Source organism: Mandrillus leucophaeus, unplaced genomic scaffold (genome assembly GCF_000951045.1).
Source record: "Mandrillus leucophaeus isolate KB7577 unplaced genomic scaffold, Mleu.le_1.0 Scaffold188, whole genome shotgun sequence".
Classification (NCBI taxonomy): domain Eukaryota; kingdom Metazoa; phylum Chordata; class Mammalia; order Primates; family Cercopithecidae; genus Mandrillus; species Mandrillus leucophaeus.
Window position 1 is genome coordinate 612,537 of NW_012101898.1, and position 19,312 is coordinate 631,848.

The following is a 19,312-nucleotide window of genomic DNA, read 5'->3' on the forward strand; positions in this document are numbered from 1 at the left end:
TCAACTTGAACTCCCTTTAGCATTTCCTGTAAGGCAGGTCTTGTAGTAATGAACTTCTTCAACTTTTGTTTTTTCTGGAAGTCTTTATTTTCTCTTCACTTTTGAATAAGAATTTTGCCAGGTATAGTATTTTTTGTTGACAATTTTTTTTCATCATTTTGAATATATGGTTACACTTTCTTCTCACGTACAAGGTTTCTGCTGAGAAAGTGAGGCAGTTGCAAGAGCTAAAGATGAAAAAGTTGACAGACTTTAGAGTGAAGGGACCCATGAAGGGGAAGGAAAAAACAAAATTGAAAGAGCAAGAGTGAGCAGTGGCTATGTCTGACATTGCTCATGCTCTCCTAGTCCTTGAGGATAGCAGACTGGTCTGTAGTGCATAGATAGGTGCAACTATGCATGTGTGATGAAGAGTAGGTTATTATATGACCTATGGCCAATGTATCAAGGTGGCATGTATGGTGTAGTAAAGGATTATACCTGAACCTCAAATGTTAGATTTGAGTAACCTGGCTTCCAAGAGGGATGTTTCTGCAGCCATGGAAAGATAATTACTTACACTGGACTTTCAGGACAATGTGGGTAGATTATAAGAACCTTAGTAAACTCTTATCCAAGACTTCCTGCAATTTGACAGGGCAGAATACCATCGCTGCCAACCAAGTGCATTTGTTATGGGGAACAAGGGAGTCTAGAGGACCTGAGATCAGTGAATGTCCCACAGACTAATGTAACTTGTAAACATCTTCTGAATACACAGTCTTTGTGCCTATGTTACTCACTAAAGCTTCTCTAAGACTGTCACATGAGAGGGCTCTTTATGTAATTCTTCCAATCCCATATTTTAAGGGATTAAATCAGAATACCATTCCCACCAACCAAGTGCATTTTCCTTGAGAAACAACAAGAGACCCTATGGAGCAAGAAGAGATTCAAAGACAGCCCTCAAGTTGAAGGAGGGACACCATATTCTTTAAGGCTATGGGGCAAAAGGAGAGGTGCACGTGAACACAGTAAGCATTTCCAAGCATCATCTGGCTGATTGATTGCACAAATGCTCCAATTCTCACTCTGTCCCTATTTTCATGTTCTTTGACACATCACATTGCAGAGCTCTACTACTCTGACTTTGACGGTGGAATTTGCATTGGCCAACAGGATGACAGCAAACTTGACATAAGTCTTGGAAAAGTGCTTGTTTTTACATGCTCTCTCATGCTGCTGTCCTTGCCAGGGGACATGCCCTAACCAGCTGCAGGGCAGAGAGTTGAGTCACCTCAGTCATCCCAACAAGACCACCCTGGATCAGCCAACTTGGAAGTGTTCAGAGATTCATGAGGAAACCTAGCCAGGATCAGCCAACCCACCACAGATGAACACCACAAACCCATGAACAAAACCAATCTTTGTTGATGAATTGCCTCCGAGGCTTGTGGTTGTTTGTTATGCAGTTGTTCATATGCTCCTAGGAAATGGATGTTTTCAGAAGAGTGATTGAATGTGTCTACACTTAGGGTCAACTTACTTTGTTGTTCAAACCAGAACATTTTGCCCAATGAAAGCGGTAGTAGTGTTAATAATTACACATAAACAAGACTCTTTCAGGCAAAGTAGGATAGATGGTAATCCTGTAACAACTTGAGAGACTCTGTTTCTCTTTGGGAAGAGGAGACAATGTCATATGATGAATGTAAGAATGATAAGACCAAGAAAGTCTGAAAAGTTGACACTTCCTGCTCCAGAAAAATTAAGGGAATGGTGAAGTAGTAAGACAACCACAGTTTAAGATTTTATAGTTATGGCACCAAGAATTGAGAAAGGAATTGTTGCTAAAATGGAACTTGGTGGATGGATGGATGGATGGATGGATAGATGGATAGACAATGGATGGATGAATTGATGAATGGCTGGCTGGCTGGCTGGGTTTTTGGATGAATAGTTAAATGACAGAAGGAAGATTGAAGGACTGAGCAGGTAAAGTGCCCAACAAGTTGCTGGTACTGGGAATTTGGGGGTTGGGCTCATAACACTGGACAATGCCCAATACAAGAAATTCTGTTCCCCACAAATTTACAAATATCAGTGATGATGGTGAGTGACAGTCCCCTAGAGGCTTTTAGTCCAACTGAAGTCTAGACACCCATTCCATAAGACTTTTTTTGTGGAAGAATTTATTAATACTTGGAAATAACACAGGCAGGTCTAGAGGTACACATGTGGCAGTGGAGGGGAAGCTGTGGCATGAATAAGAAGCACACACAAAAAATCTTCTGAAGTGAGAAGAGTGGGAGAGGAGACCAGGCAGATGTGAATGGAATGTTCAGGAAGCCAACATGCTTACAGGTCTGGCAAAAGAAACAAGCCTCAAACTGAGCAAGTGCAGAAATGTAGAAACCAAACTAATTATGACTGGTGCAGTGACGTTTTCTGAGTGAGAAGATCCTTCCCGACAAAAAGCATGGTCAGCGAAGCCAAACCCTTCCAAGAAGCCAGTTAAGACAATGACTTAAAATATTCCTCGAGTTTTGTAGTTAGACCTTGTTCATACAGGGAGGATAGTTTCCGTTAAGAGATATAAATCAGAAGCCAAATTCAGAGGTATGGACAGCAACCGGGATATTCAAAAGTTGTTAAAGGCAGTAGTTAAGATTACGCCTTCTCAAGAAACTTAGATGTGAAGAGGAGACAGGTGATAAGAGAGACTGTTTATTCCTTCTCCTTAGGATTTTATAGAAAAGAGACAATATTCCACTCAAAATGAGGGAAACAAGGGAAACAAGAAAGACTTAAAGCTTCTTACTGCTTCTCATGGCACTTCCTGAACCCCTTTCTTTAAGCAGCTCTATAGGTAACAAATCTTACTTGATCTCCGTCTGCCAGACTCTTCTTCCTAGTTTCAGAGTTTGTTGAAACCTAACAAAGAGAATATGCCTTTTTTACTTTCTTCACAAGAACAGCAACAACAACAACAGAACAGGTGAGTTGTTTTTAGCTTGTTAGTTGTATTGCTTAAAAATTAAAAGATTTGAGGATGGTTTTAAATTAATTAATAGGAAGTAGCCATTAGAGAAGTAGCTGCAGCAACAAGAAGAGATAATCAAAGCAACACATTCCTTGAGAAGAGAACACACAGAAAGAAATTAGCCATGGGCCGATAACAATGCTTCTTCCTCTGCACTGAGAGGTGAAAACACGCCTAGTCCACATGTGATGGTGGGTTATTTTGTTGGCTTCTGGGAACCTAGAAGGTGTCAAATGTCTCCAAGTAGTACAAGACAAGAAAAAGCAGCTCATAATAAAAGGGACTAGAGAGGGGATAGGATTTCATTTCTTTCCCCGTCCCCTTACCCTCATTATGTCCTACACATTCCCATGTGGGTAGCAAGTCCTTCCATAGTAGATCCTGGGAGCCACAATCATTCATTCATTGCCTATGCCAAATATATTATTCCATTTTTTCCTTGGGGCAAGGTAAATCCTCAATTTTCAGGTATCTAACTCTCCCTTATATAGCTCTGGGATAAATTTAGGTTCAATTTAATTATGAGGATCCTGTCCCTTTTGACAATAACTTGTATAAGGGTAGGTATGTAATGCCATGTCCAAGGAGACGTGAAGAATGGTCTCCTGGGGAGTTCTAGAAGTGAATTCACAGAAGAAAGATTTCCTCTTGATTTGATGAATGTGATACCTGAAACTGCACAATCACTTTGCATCCATGGGAAGCAATCATGGTGAAGGGGAAACAGGCACCTTCTTCACAAGGCGGCAGGAGAGAGACAGATGAGTGAAGCCAGAAGAGCCCCTTATAAAACCATCAGATCTCATGAGAACTCACTCACTATCAAGAGAACAGCATGGAAGAAAGCACCCCCATGATCCCATTACCTCCCTCCATTGACACGTGGGGATTACAAGTCTCTCCCTTGACACATGGGGGTTACAACTGGAGATGGGATTTCAGTAGGGACACAGAGCCAAACCATATCAGAGTTTAAAGAATAGAAAGAAAAATAGATCTTCAATTTATGATGAATTAACATTTAAGCTTAAACATATTATATTTTTAATGTCTTTATTTCCATGATGCTTTATATATATAATGTCTTTATTTCTATGATTCCTATGATTTCTATAGTTTGAACACAAACTATACAGAGATATAGTTTGTATTCTTTATATGAAAAAGCCATGTGGTACCCTGCCAGACATAATTTCTCAGGACTAAGTATGTATAATTTTGACTTGGGACCTCGTGTGACCTCATGTGATAAGTTAGAGTTAAAATGCAGATGCACAAAACAGTTTATTCAGCATCCCCAAGGGAAAAAGACACTTCCAGTTCCCTTCAGCTGCAATATATCTTTTCTGAAAATGCTCATATCTCTCCACTTAAGCATGCCCACCAAAGGTAATTAAATGGCAAGTGTGCAGGACAGAGGCACCATCAGCAGTTCCCCATGATATCCTACACGGAGCCAAGGTCTACACACATATCCCCCTGGGTAATTTTACTTATTTTCTCATCTGTAGCATAAAGGTATTGTTAGAAATGTCAAAACAGCCTGCCAATAACCCTATGGGTAACAGTGATATGAAAAAGAGGGAAGCATTTGTATTTGTCTGTACCATAGAATGTTAAGCTGTTGAAGAAACTGGGCAGCAGTGTAAATGTGAAACATCTTATGGAAGAGTTCCGTGTTAGAATGACCGTTATATATGACCCTAAGAAACAGAAAGATAAACTGTGGAAGTTCTCTGCTGAAAATAATCAACAGAAGTTAATTTAAAAAACAGGGAAACGCTGCATAGATCTAAAAATGAAGAAGATCTTAAACGTGTATTGAATAGAAAGAGTGGATCTATCAGTATTGCAGTAAACATGTAACACTCAATGGTATGTTGATCACAAAACAAGTGAATATTTATCATGATGAACTGAAAATTGAAGAAAATGTAAGTGTTCAATAGGCTGGTTACAGAAATTTAAGAAAAGATACAGCATTAAATTTTTAAATATTTGTGGTGATAAAGCATCTGCTAATCACAAAGCAGTGGAGAAATTCATGGATGACTTTCCCAAGGTCATCAGTGATGAAAATCTGATGCCAGAATAAGTCAAAAATGCTGATGAAACATCATTGTTCTGGTTTTAATGCCCCAGAAAGACACTGGCTACAGCTGATGAGAGAGCCCCTACAGGAATGATGGATGCCAAGGACAGAACAGCTATTCTGGGATGAGCTTACGCTGCAGGCGTGCATACATGTAAACTTGTTGTGATAGGCAAAACTTGTATCCTTGCTGTTTTCAGGAGTGACTTTCTTACCAGTCCATTATTATGCTAATAAAAGGCATGGATCACCAGCGTCATCTTTTCTTACTTTTACAAACATTTTGTACCAGTGGCTCATGCTCACTGCAGGGAACCTGGACTGGATGACAACTGCAATATTTTATTATTCCTTGACAATTGTACTGCTCTTGTTCCAGCTGAAATTCTGATGAAAAATATTTATGCCATGTACTTTCTCCCAAATGTGACTTCATTAATTCAACCATGTGACCAGGGTATCCTTTGTAAACCAAAACTATCTGAGACAGGTCTCAATGAATTTAGAATGTTTATTTTGCCAAGGTTAAATATGTGCACCAAGCAAGCATGTCTGTGCCTTTCTCCAAAGATTATCTTGAGGGCTTCAATATTTAAAGAGAAAGGCTGGATATTGGAGAAAAAGGAATAAATTTTTTAAAGTTGTGGGTAGATAAGAGACAAATTGTTGCATTCTTTTTTGTGTTTGACCAGCCTTTCACTGAATAGATAATTTACATGATGGCAGGGACAGGGGGTCAGGGGGGTGGTGGGTAGAGGAATAATAGTCACTCATGCCTTCATATAGCTCAGTGAATCACATTTTTACATCAGAGGAAGCAATCAGATATGCATTTGTCTCAAGTGAGCAGAGGGATGACTTACAGTTGTGTCCTTTGCCCTGCAACTGTTTAGATAAGCTATCAATTTACTTTGTAAGGATAAAATTCAACAGAACCATTTTAGGGTAAAGATCTTGAGCCCATGAGGAATTTCCAAGTGGGCAAATTGTGAGAGAGGTATGTAGCTTGCTTTCTTCTTTCTTTTTTTCTTTCTTTCTTTTCTTGCTTTCTTGCTTTCCTCCCTCCCTCCCTCCCTCCCTCTCTCTCTCTCTCTCTCTCTCTCTCTCTTTCTCTCTTTCTCTCTTTCTCTCTTTCTCTCTTTCTCTCTTTCTCTCTTTCTCTCTTTCTCTCTTTCTTTCTTTCTTTCTTTCTTTCTTTCTCTTTGTAGCTATCTTATTTAGGAATAAAATGTGAGGCAAATTATCTGATGCAATTCCCACCTTGACTTTTTCATTTGACTTACTGATTTGGGGGTCCTGAGATTTATTTTCCTTTCGCACCTTATATAGAAGAAGAATAAATATAAAAACACTTTCTTGAACAGCATGCTAGTAGCAGCATACAGGGGCATGGGTGTGGAAAGTTTTCAAAAAGAGTTTGGCAAGAAAGATGCCATATATACTGTTCCAACACTTGGAACACAATGACTAGAGACACAATTGTGCCTGCCTGATGCAATATCTGGCTTGCAAGTATGCTCCGTGATCATGATGAACAAGGTGGTGACCCTGAAGGATTCTGTATGTCAGTTGAAAAAAAAAAAGTCTGACCTCCCACCATATGTGATATATATACACCTTCCTAGTCTGTCAGTAGCCTGAAAGAAGTGGATATGGGAGAACCTTTTACTACCCATGATGACACTTCAGTTGTTCATTCATTGACTGATAGTGAGTGGGTCAAAATGATTCTGAATCAAGGTGAACATTGTAAGAGTGATGATGAAGATGATGTTTACACTGGAGAAAAAGCACCTATAGATGACATGGTGAAAATGTGTAATGGACTTATTGAAGGACTGGAGCATTGTGTATGCGTAACAGACCAAGAAGTCACATCAGTTTATAAAATAAAAGACAGACTTCTTCCACAAAAACTGTTGTTAATGAGGCAGACAACTCTGGAAGAAACTTTAAGAACCACCCGGCAGAATGACTTTCACTTCTGGAGTTCCCACTTCCTGGTCCCTGAACTGCTTCTGATGTTCTCACCTAAAAATAAAGAAAATGCAGTGTACAGTGACATTTTAAACAAAATGCCACATCATAACTGGAAATCGAATGCCTGCTGCTTGTTGCTGCTGTTAACAGCTGATACAAGTGTTCTGGGGACGCTACTGTGCTGCTTACTTACCCTGAACACATTTATCTTTCACTGTACTAACAGTATGTCATGTTTTTTACTGTTAATTACTTATGTGTGAATAAGTGTAAAGAAATGATTGCTTACTGATGGCACGTAAATTCAAAGTCAGGAATGATGGGGATGACAACCAACCACAGATTGTCCATGTGGATGGCTGAGATTGTGACACCATTGCTTTCTGATGGTTCAGTGTGCACACATTTTATTTCATGCACAAAATTATTTAAAATATTTAAAATTACCTTCAGGCTAGGTATATAACATACCTACAAAACACAAATAGATTTTACCTGTAGACTTTGGTCCTATCCCTAATATACCTCAACATGCCTATGAAAATATTCCAGTATCTGCCCCCCAAATTAAACAAAATCCTGGACACTTCTGGGTCCTAAGCATTTCAAATAAGGGATACTCAATCTAGAATGCTGAGATTAGTTGAGTAATCAGGAAATTAACAAGTACATTTCTTCATTATATTTGTTAAAGAAAAATCGACTGGTACTATTAAGTTACTTTGGTAGGGCTGTTACAACAAAGTACCACAAACTGGGTGGCTTAAATCACAGAAATGTATTGTGTCACACCTATGAATCCAAGTTTACGGTACCTTCAGAGTTGAAGTAGAATCTGGCCCAAGATTCTCCCTGGCTCCTGGTGGTTTGTTGGCAATGTTTTGTATTCCTTGGCTTTCTTGAAGAATCTTATCTCTGCTTCCATCTTTACATGGCATTCTCCCTACACTGGGATTTGTCTCCAAATTTCTCATTTTATAAATAAATAATCTCCAAATAAAGTTAAATTCTGAGGTACTAGGGTTTAGGACTTGATCATGTGAATTTTTAGGGGACACTATTCAACTCATAACCGTAAATTCGTGCATTTATATTTTTTGCAATGATAACAATACTGCCTTATTTTTCCAATATGTATATTCCATGTTAAATTTTATTTGTTTGTCTTCAACTTGATTTATGTACAGATGGGGGTCTCACCATGTTGCCCAGGCTGGTCCTGAATTCCATGCCTCAAGCAACTCTCCCACCTCAGCCTCCCAAAGCGTTGAGATTACAGATGTGAACCAATGCATCGGTTATTTTGTTTAATTTTAGATCTCTTATCCAGTGCTTATCATCAACTTGGAGATGATATTTTCTTCCCTTTTATTTCAATATTTTTGCCATTTCAATAGTTATTTGTAGCCCTATAATAATATCAAATAGGGAAAAAAATCTATTCATTTTAGAGTCAATTGATTCATTGGTAAATGGTTTGAAAATTGCTGGTAAAAATTGAATCTGGAGATCATGTTTAAACTCAATTATGCATGCCAATATTGTTCCCAACACTATAAATAACCCAGTCTTGATTATAAGTTATCAGTGATTTATTCCAATTCACAATTCTTTTAAAAAATTAAACAGCAACTTCTTTGTGCACAAAAAATGCTTTTAAACTTGATGTTTTAAAACAATGTTTGGTTTATTTTTGTACTAGTCAGTTATCTCCAGAGAAACAGACATGTGTATATAGAAAGATAAATTTTATTTTAAAGAATTGGCTTACACAATTTTGGAAGCTGACAAGCATAAAATCTGCAGGTTAAACTGGCAGGCTGAAGACCCAGGAAAGAATTGATGTTACATCCTCAAGCCTGAAGGCAGTCTGGACGCAAAATTCTTTCTTCCTTGGGGAACCTGAGTCATGTATCTTAATGCCTTCAACCGGCAGGATGAGGCCTACTCACATTATGGTTTGTAATCTGCTTTACTCAAGGTCTACTGATTGAAATGTTAATATCATCTAAAAAAAAACAGTCTTCATAGCAACAATTTGAGCGGTGTTTGATCCACAACTGGCCAAACTGGGTACTATGTCCTACCTATGATGACATATAACACAACACATCACAATCCTGTGTTATTAAATCCTGTTAGGCCTCAAGGTGAAGGCCTACTCTGTGGTTTACACAGACAGAAGTGAAAGCATTTCACATGTTAATAACTGATCACCATTCACACAGACACACACACAAATCCATATCTAGTTTTAATATTCTTCCTGAAAAAAAAAAAGAAAAAATATCTAATCAGAAAAATAAAAGAAAAAGAAAGTTGTTCAAATAATCAAAACACTATTTGACCAGTTATATTATAGTTTGGGAAAAAGTAACTGAATTAAACTGTTGCAATGTGTCCTATGAACTTAATCAATGCAAAATAGGGAATCAATGTTCAATTAAAATCTCAATGTGTGTGTCCTATTTTGATGAGTGTAGGTAAATTTTAACCAGCCTAAATTATCTTTATAAAATGCATGCACAATTGCTGGGCTAGAGATTGTTTTTCAAACCATGCCAGAAAAAGTCAGATCTAGCCTCAGCTCAAGTATCTACCCTGCGTGCAATGCATCGCATATTCTAGTTATGGTAATCTATTCATCATTTGCCAATATCGTATCTGGAATGCAGCCGGAAATGCTCTTCCATCACTCCTGTCACCTACTTTCCTTCAAAATTCAGCCCACAAATCACTCCATGTATCATTTTCTGACTTTCTTGAAGTCCTGAATTCTAGTATAATACCGTAGTGTTTTGTATGAATTTCAGTGTGAGTGTGCACATCATATTAAACTGTGGTCAACCATGCACCTGTCTTTTGCTGGACTGTACTGCATCAACTTGGCTAAAGTTATAAACTACATTTCCCAGTTCCTTGAGAAGCTCAAATATTTTTATTTTATTTATTTTTTAGAGATGGGTTCTCACTCTTTTGCACAGGCTAGAAGGCAGTACATATTTATAGCTCACAGCAGCCTCAAACTCCTCGGTTCAAGCAATCCTCCTGCTTCAGCCTCTCAAGCTGGGACCAGAGGCACACACCATCACAGTTGGCTAAAAATCAAGTTTACAGTTCAAAGAAAGAATCTGAGAAAGATTTGGAAAATGGAAGCCTTTTAAATTATTTATTTGTATAATCAAACATAAAGGTTTCATGTCTAGTAAACAAATGGATGTCTCACTTGAATCACCACAATAGAGTTTATAGCCCTATTCACAGGCCAAGAGCTATTGAATGAAATGGAAGCCTGATCACTTTAGGGAAGGAACAATACTACACCGTCAGAAATTAAGAATTTAAATCTTCCTCTTATTCATTTCCAAAGTACCTGAAACTCTTTACTAGGTCACTGTGCTTTGTGGAAGAAAAATAAATGCTCTTCATAGGCTCTAAAGTGATACTTATTCTTAGGAACCCAAAGTGTTGTTATGGTTCATTAGTCAAAGTAGGAGTTTACAGAATTGATTAACGTGGTTTTAGCACAGTTCTATCTCACATGGAGCCAGAATGTCCCCAAATCTATTCTGTGGTATTTTTTTTTCTCCAATTTCAAAATGCAAAGTTGGAATCAAAATACTCAGCCCTGGAAATATTTCTATATGGGTTTCTTGATTTGTGGACTGAGGACTATTACAGAAGAAATATGAAGTTGAACTGTCTCTACTACCAAAGTAATAAAAGCAATACCACACTCACGGAAGAGATGTGGAGATTAGAGCCTCCATCAGGAACGTACAGGATGCAGGGGCTGTGCAGGAGACTTGGATCTTGGAAAACAGCAATAGAATATCATAAACTTAATCATATGGCGACTCCAAAGGTAACTGTTGTTCAGTTGTGTGTGTGTGTTTACTTCATTGAAAAAAATGAAGACAGTCAATTACCAGGTATGGGGCTATAAATCTGGTGAATGCTTTTATGGCTATATTTTTTAATGAAGGGTACTGAAATAGTTTGCTTTCAGCTGGCAAAATGGTCTAACTTCTAGACTATATCAACTCTCTAGTCCTATGTAATAATATAATCCATGAGAATCTTGGTGACCTCTGCATTCCACAGGCCCTCTACAGTGCTGAGCAGACCCGGTGAGCACAAAGTCGCAAATATCCTAGACACCCTGACCAGAGACATACATGTATACCACGGACAGGAATAAATACCTAAAAATGCAAGACGCTGCCACCTTCTTCGATGTCTTGGTGAGAGGTCCAGTGTTCAGAAGGCACATTGAGATACAAGGAGAAAGCCTCTTTGGATCTGTAGTGTGCTACCTCTTGAATGAGAAATCTTAGAAGCTATCAGTATTGAATGGTGACCAAAGGAAAATACGGCTGTACATATAGGTCTGGGCTGTCGTACAAACTGATCTGCTACTGGGGCCTCATGACCTAGCAGATCGAAAAGTATTCGACGTATTTGTGGCAGATGCAAATGCTGTTTAGAACCTTTGGGAGGTCGCTGTAGAAGCACAATGCAAAACTTCAGGATTTTGGAGCAAAACGCTGTCATCATTTGCATACACAGTGTTCTCTTTTGATAGCTTCTGGTGTGCTACAGGAGCTATCAAAAGAAGAAGAAGTAGAGACAGAATGTGTGACTCTGAGCCACTAAGTAAACATTCAACCTCTTCTGCCCTTCAAGAACTGGGAAATGTCTGAAAAAACAAGCAATGAATTATGTAGATAGCAGCACTCCATTACAAGTTGTAGTTTCATAGATGAGACTGGTCTCAAGCAAGACCTAAAGGTAAAAGTAAGAGGCTCAGATTTGCATGGCTCCTCCTCTTGCTGAATTAACCGTTGTTTCTCAATGCAAGCATATTGTAACATTTTGATGGAAGAGGAAAATACTGAGTCTTGCTTACTGATAATTCTATGTAACATGCTGGCATCACCTGAAAGTGGAGAACTGCAAGATTACTGCCCCATCCAAGAAAACCCTTCAGCAGCCCCATTCTTCAGGAACCGTGAAGGACTATGGCAAGGTAAACACTTTCTGTGGGTAGAACTCCAAAAAATGCTCCCAAGTGTTCTTTTTCCTGGAAGGAAATTATCAGGGTTGTATATCTATGTACATAAGCTAATAGATTGTGCAGATAATCCAAAATCTCAAAGGACCAGAACTGGAAAATGAGTAACAAAGAGGTATGGGGAAGAGATGTGTCACAGTATAAAGATATTTTTGTCCTACCGTAAGTGCTATGAAAGAAATTCTGGGGTATAGAATGGGGTATGTAGAAGGGATTAAATCAGTAATTATTAGGATTTAGAAGTGAAGTCACCATACTTTTAAAAACAATGTAATGTAGAGCTTGTCTCCAGAAAAAATACATGTATATGGTACATACTTCACATTTTCTGAAGGTTCGTGAACCTTCTAACCAAAACGATTTCTACAAATATCTTAGACTAAAGGTTCAAAACATCATTTTCAATAGCACAGATCTGATAAGAATTGGAAATCTTTTCAAATCTGATTTCAAAGTGAACAAAACATGCTTTAAAGCCTAGCCTCCAAGTAGACAGACTACTTAACTGGGTGCTTTAACGTATTAGAATCTCTCCAGTCTCTTTCCCATTCAGTCTGTTTTATTCTCTTTGCCTTCTTCACTCTCTAAAACACAAGAACCAGAACATTTTATGAATAATCTTAGAGATCAACTAACCTAACCCCTCTCCCTGAGTTTTACTGATGAATAAACAGACCCCAAAGGTAAAGTGAGGCACCAGCATAGTGTGACAAAATCAGACATAATCATTATAATTAATAGTTACAGTATACTTTCTTTGTGCTACCATGTTTGTTTTACACGTACTAAATAACATGTGCTACCATGTTTGTGTTTTACATGTATTGAATAACTTAATTCTCACACAATTCTACTAGTATCATCTCCAAGGAAACTATGACTTGAGAATTAACTTGTCCCAAGTCACATGGTTGGCATGTAATGAAAGTACATGGTACGTGGCCTGACATGGGTGGGCATTAAGGGAGAAAATAATAGCAGTTTCTTTCCTTCTTCTTGTTCCTTCTTGATGGAACCATCTGACAATGAAAGGAGCCAGACTCAATTTTCCCAACTTCAGAGCCTTTTCTACCCCTGATCCCTCATTCCTGCCTTTCTTGCCATTCCTGTTCTGTGTCTCAACCTGACAATGAAAGATTTATGTCGGATCAAATGAAACTCACATACTTTCTATGATTTAAAGTCAGAAGTTTCCCTTGTCAATTTCCCTTGCCACCTCAAAGAAAAGCTTATCTACATTAAGTTCCTTTTTACTGATTTGTATTTTTATGTTCCCCCAAAATTTCACATTGATATACAAGAATCTTCTGTTGCTCGTTTAAATAATTCTCTGCTTGACTCAATGATTATAAATATTTATCTCCAAAATAATATGATCTATTTTTCTTTATTTATCCTCACTGTATATTTCCTTTAACTGAGATCCAGCCATCTGACACATCTAGGTAGACTTGATTTGATATAAAATTATAAACTAACCGTCTTAAGAAAATGTCCAAAGTGACTAACATTGGTTAGGTCGGTAAATAGCCTGCTCTTCTGGAAACTGCCTGCTTCTCTTTCCGTAAAATGGTCACGTTTCTTTAACTATTTTCTTCTGGTTCAAATGCTTTACCACATGACTTCTGTTTTAGATGATTATGGAAAAGAAAGTCAAAACATTGCTGAGTATAAAGCATTCCTGGACTCTGAAACATCAAAATTTCAAACATTAATTATCCTAGTCTAAGTTATAACCAGTTTATCTTGAAACTAATGGAAAAAAATGAGAGCTAAATGTGTTTAGCATAAGTCAGATAGATTATATTTAATCAGTGAACATGAATTAAGAGTTTAACAATATTATGCATGAAAAGAATAAAAATGAGGGAATAGCATATTTTCTAGTTTTCTAAACAAAATGCAGCTTTTCATGGCAAGTAATTGACTTTCCCAAGTGGTTTTATTAATTGAAAACCTGAGGGACTAAAAGTTTATTCAGTCATACTTATTTTATTGTACACTTTGCTTTATTGTGCTTCACAGATACTGTCTTTTATATACATATATATACATAAATTGAATGGCTGTGGCAGCCTTGCATTGAGCAAGTCTATCAGCGCCATTTTTCCAACCGCATGTGCTTAGTTCATGTATCTGTGTCAAATTTTGGTAATCCTCACAATATTTCAAACTTTTTCTTATTATTATATCTGTTATGATGATAGGTGGTGGGTGATCTTTGATGTTACTATTATAATTGTTTGGGGGTGCCAAAAGCCACACCCATATAAGACTTTAAACTGAATTGGTAAATATGTGTGTTCTGACAGCACCACCAATCATCTGTTCCCCATCTCTCTCCCTCCCATTAAGTCTCCCTGTTCCCTGAGACACAATGTTAAACCTAGGCCAATGAATAACCCTACAGTGGCCTCTAGGCATTCAAGTGAAAGGGAGACTTGCAAGTCTCTCACTTTAAATCAAAAGCTTGCAATGATTAAGCTTCGCAAGGAAGGCATGTCAAAAGCTGGATAGGTTGAAAGCTAGGCCTCTTGTTCCAAAAGGTTAGCCAAGTTTTGAATGCAAAGGAAACGTTCTTGAAAAAAAATTAAAAGTGCAACCTTAGTGAATATAGGGATAAGAAGAAAGTGAAACAGTCTTTTTGCTCATCTGGGGAAAGTTTTAGCGGTCTGGATAGGTCAGATCAGACATATCATTCCCTTAAGCCAATGTTTAATCCAGAACAAAGCCCCAGTTCTCTTCTTTTCTATGACGACTGAGAGACATAAGAAAGCTGCAGAAAAGTTTAAAGCTGGCAGACACTGGCTGATGAGGATTAAGGAAAGAAGCTGTCTCCATACATAAAAGTGCAACATGAAGCAGCAAGTGCCAATGTAGACACTGCCACAAGTTATCCAGAAGATCATTGATAAAGGTGGCTACACTGAACAACAGTTTTTCAGTGTAGACAAAATAGCCTTATGTGGAATGAGATGCTGTCTAGGACTTCATCTGACATGCTTTATTGTGAAAATCACTTTATTGAGGTGGTCTGGAACTGAATCCCCAATATCTCTGACATATGCCTGTAATTTGCAAGGGGGAAAAACAACTTTCTGCTATTACATTCAAAATGGATTTTGAAGGGGTCAGTTTTCCTTTTTCTTCCTTTTTTTTTTTTTTTTGAGACGGAGTCTTGCTTTATCACTCAGGCTGGAGTATAATGGCACAATCTCTGCTCACTGCAACCTCCAACTCCTGGGCTCAAGCAATTCTGCTACCTCAGCCTCCCAAGTAGCTGGGACTATAGGCACATGTCACCGTGCCTGGCTAATTTTTGTATTTTAACAGAGATGGATTTCACCATATTGGTCAGGCTGGTCTTGAACTCCTGATGTCGTGATCTGCCCACCTTGGCCTCCCAAAGTGCTGGGATTACAGGTGTGAGCTACTGCCCCTGGCCCAGGAATCAGTTTTCTATATCACTTGACTTTCTTTGCTGAGAAAGTTCAGCAACATGTTGCTCTAGGTCTTTGTTTAAAAAAATGCTATTGTGCCCAAATTATTAGAAACTTTCTAAGACTTAGTATCTGTTTCTTTATTAGAACTAAGAAAAAGAGAGATCACAGGTAGTGTCTGATCAAAAACCACAAGTATGCTGCACACTTGGCCTATTTAGGATTCAAGTTAGAAACTGTTAACCGAGAGATGTTAATTATCTTCTTTTTAAAAGTTGCTTGCAGATCCCCTTTTTCAGCCCAGAATATTTCATAAAATGACACTGATATGTTTTGAATATATGTCCCCACCAAATCTCACGCTAAATTTTAATCCCCAATGTTGGAGGCAGGGGCCAGTGGGAGGTGTTTGGGCCATGGAGGCAGATCCCTCAGGCTTGGTGCTGACTTCCTGATACGGAGTTCCTGCAAGATCTGGTTGTTGCAAATTGTGTCACCTCCCCACCGCTTTTCTCTCTTGCTCCTGCTGGCCTTCCACCATGAATAAAAGCTCCCTGAGGCCTCTCCCAGAAGCCTAACAGATGCCAGCACCATGCTTGTACAGCCTGCAGAACTGTGAGCCATTTAAACCTCTTTTCTTTATAAACTACCCAGTCTCAGGTATTGTACTGTATTTCTTTATAGCAATACAAGAATGGACTAATACAGACATACCATTTTTTTGTGTGTGGTAAATTCTTCCAATTTCTCACCTCGTATTCCCAGCGCTGCCCTAATTGGACCTGGGGAGTTTCATCTTACTTCTTTCAATACAAAGATTGTGAATATCTATGAACTCTTTTAAGACAATTTGTATTCTGCCATCAGGCTTCCTAAGCCTCCTTGTGGATCCACATGCAACAGAAATAGAACTTTCAAGGCAGTCACCAAACATGTAATTGACAGCTTTTTAAAAAAAAATTCAAAATGAGATTAACAAGCACCAAAGGTGTTATTCTCTTGTATTTCTTTTAGCAGCATTCCATCACTATGTTTCTTCCATTTCAGAAATCTGCAAAACTGCTGTAGAATATCAAGCAATTGTTCTTGTAAAGTGAATTTTTGTTTTTTAGCTCACTGCAAAACATCTATTCACCCATGTTTTAGTCTTTTGTTCATTCTCTTCCAAGTTTGTACTTGGGAAAACAACAGGACACCAACCAGACAAGCTCATTACCATTGTCTGCAGATAATCTTTTACAGTCGGTGTGAAAAATCTCACCCTGAACTATGGTGGCTATAGTGAAAAGAACCATGGACACAAGTATGACTTGTGAACATGATTCATAAAGCACCCAGAGCCCCAGTGTGGCAACACCAGATGAATGAAAAAGGTTCTTCTACCAAATTATCAAAATCATGTCATTCTCACTTTCCCTCAACAGTACCCACATTTTAAAAAGAATATAAGTATAATGATGAAATACTACAAAAGTATCATGAGATCACACTGCACTCAATGAAAATTATCCATGTTTATGAAAATAAAGATCTGTATCCAAAAAAGATAGTGAAATGTCCACAATAAATTATAAACACCAGAACATCAAGGACTTTGATCCCTATATCCCAAGGCTTAGAAAACTGCCCAGCACCTAATAACAATATTAACTTTTGAACATTTCACCACGTGCCAGGCACAGTTCTGATAGGCTCCATGTTTTAACTTAAGGCTTACAGGCCACCAGTGAGTCTATAAAGTTTCAGTTTATATATGAGAACTGAAGCACGGGGTTAGATAATCTTCTGAGACAACACAAGTTAGTAGCAGATGGGTTAAACTCAGCCCTCGCATGTCTAAAATATGCACACTTACATGCTTGTTGAAAAAAACTGTGTTGATTAGGATCAGACTAGCTTTAGAAAATACAAGTTAAAAAAGGCAATAGACTTTGGCCAATTATTTGGGTAAAACGTCAAATGTCAGATATGTCGAGGCATGGGTAGCCTTCTAAGGAGCCATGGCTCTGGAAGGAAAAAGTTTGACTTAACAAATAGGAAAGTGAGAGAAATAATGAAACAGTAAAATAACAGGATCGTGATGGGGCAGAGGTGGCCTGCCCAGACCTAAATGCCTCGCGGGAGACGAGGGGACGACTCAGCAGGACAGAAGGGAGGGAAGCTCCAGACGCCAGGGCCCTCTTCCAGATGAAAGAACCTCCCATCCTAAGTGTCTGGCGTTCCAGGAACACCTTCGCTGGCTGAGCCGGCTCAGTGAGGCAGACCTGCCAAGCCTTCAGCCCACCTCAGAACCGCGCAACGCAGCAGCTCCGCGCACGCGTAACAGGAGGAGACACCGCCCACACGCTAGACGCGCTGTGATTGGCCCCAGCTACCCCCCGACCGAGATTCCTATTGGTCCCAGGTTAGGTGCCGAGCATGCGCACTTTGGACGTGGGCGCGTGTGTGGATTGGGAGGAGGTCGCGCTGTCCATGGGCGTCCCTGGCCTGCGCCGCCCGGGTGAGCGCTCCAGAGGCTGCGATCCCCGGGTCCCGACCGCCCACCTAGCACTGGCCTGATGGGGAAGCGTCCCGGGGCTGGAAGGGCAGCCGGCTTGCCCGCGTGGTTGCCACGCCCCTTGGGCCCGGGGGGTCGCTGCGGGTGCTGGCTGCGCGCTCGGTCGTAGGGGCGACCCCAGGAGCGCGTCCCTGGGCCCGGCGTCGGCCTCTGCGCAGGGAAGCCCCTGGGCGGTGTGAGGCCTCTCCGCCTGCCGCGCCTTTGGCTCTAGACGCTTCCCAGGCCCGGGGAAACCGCAGGCGTGGACGCGGCGAACGGGGGACGTGACGGGGAGGGGCGCGCCCCGGGGACCCGGGGAACTGCCGAGCGTCTACCTGGCCGGAAGCCCCGCCCGCCGTCGCGTAGTCCCTGGGCCTGCCTGGGCTGGGGCCTCCGCTGACAGGCGTGGGAAAGTGGTGCTGGGTTGTGGCTCTGTCGCAGGGATGAGGGGTTGTTCTGGGAAGCCCTCAGGATGTATGTGGCTCCTGGAAGGTGACGCACATAGTTAGCTTCAGTAAGGTTTTCAACACCATGTTTCCGCAGAACTTGGTTATAATAACTATATCGCCTTCCACGTAGTACTTTTGGGGAGTTACTCATATTAACAGATACTACGTGTTGAATGCCCTCTTGTTTGCCAGATGCAGTTCTCATCGCTAGGGATGGAGACTTGAAGAAGATATATTCCGTTATTTTCTTTTTTAATGTGTGAGCTAACAATGATTTTATCCTTTGCCACCTTTTTTTTTTCCTTTCAAATTTATTTATTTATTTATTTATTATTATTATACTTTTAAGTTCTAGGGTACATGTGCACAACGTGCAGGTTTGTTACATATGTATAAATGTGCTGTGTTGGTGTGCTGCACCCGTTAACTCGTCATTTACATTAGGTATATCTCCTAATGCTATCCCTCCCACTTCTCCCCACCCCACGACAGGCCCCGGTGTGTGATGTTCCCCACCCTGTGTGCAAGTGTTCTCATTGTTCAATTCCCATCTATAGGTGAGAACATGCGGTGTTTAATTTTCTGTCCTTGGGATAGTTTGCTCAGAATGATGGTTTCCAGCTTCATCCATGTCCCTACAAAGGACACAAACTCATCCATTTTTATGGCTGCATAGTATTCCATGGTGTATATGTGCCACATTTTCTTAATCCAGTCTG

At 39.7% G+C, this 19,312-nt stretch overlaps 1 long non-coding RNA gene across 1 annotated transcript in view; it reads left to right on the plus strand.

Annotated features, from left to right (window-relative positions):
• Positions 1–17,849: 17,849 nt before the first annotated feature.
• LOC105538239 overlaps positions 17,850–19,312 on the plus strand; it is a 7,667-nt gene continuing 6,204 nt past the window's right edge. Inside the window, exon 1 of the long non-coding RNA XR_001005864.1 lies at positions 17,850–18,108. This is a non-coding gene — a long non-coding RNA (uncharacterized LOC105538239). The remainder of the gene's footprint in view (positions 18,109–19,312) is intronic.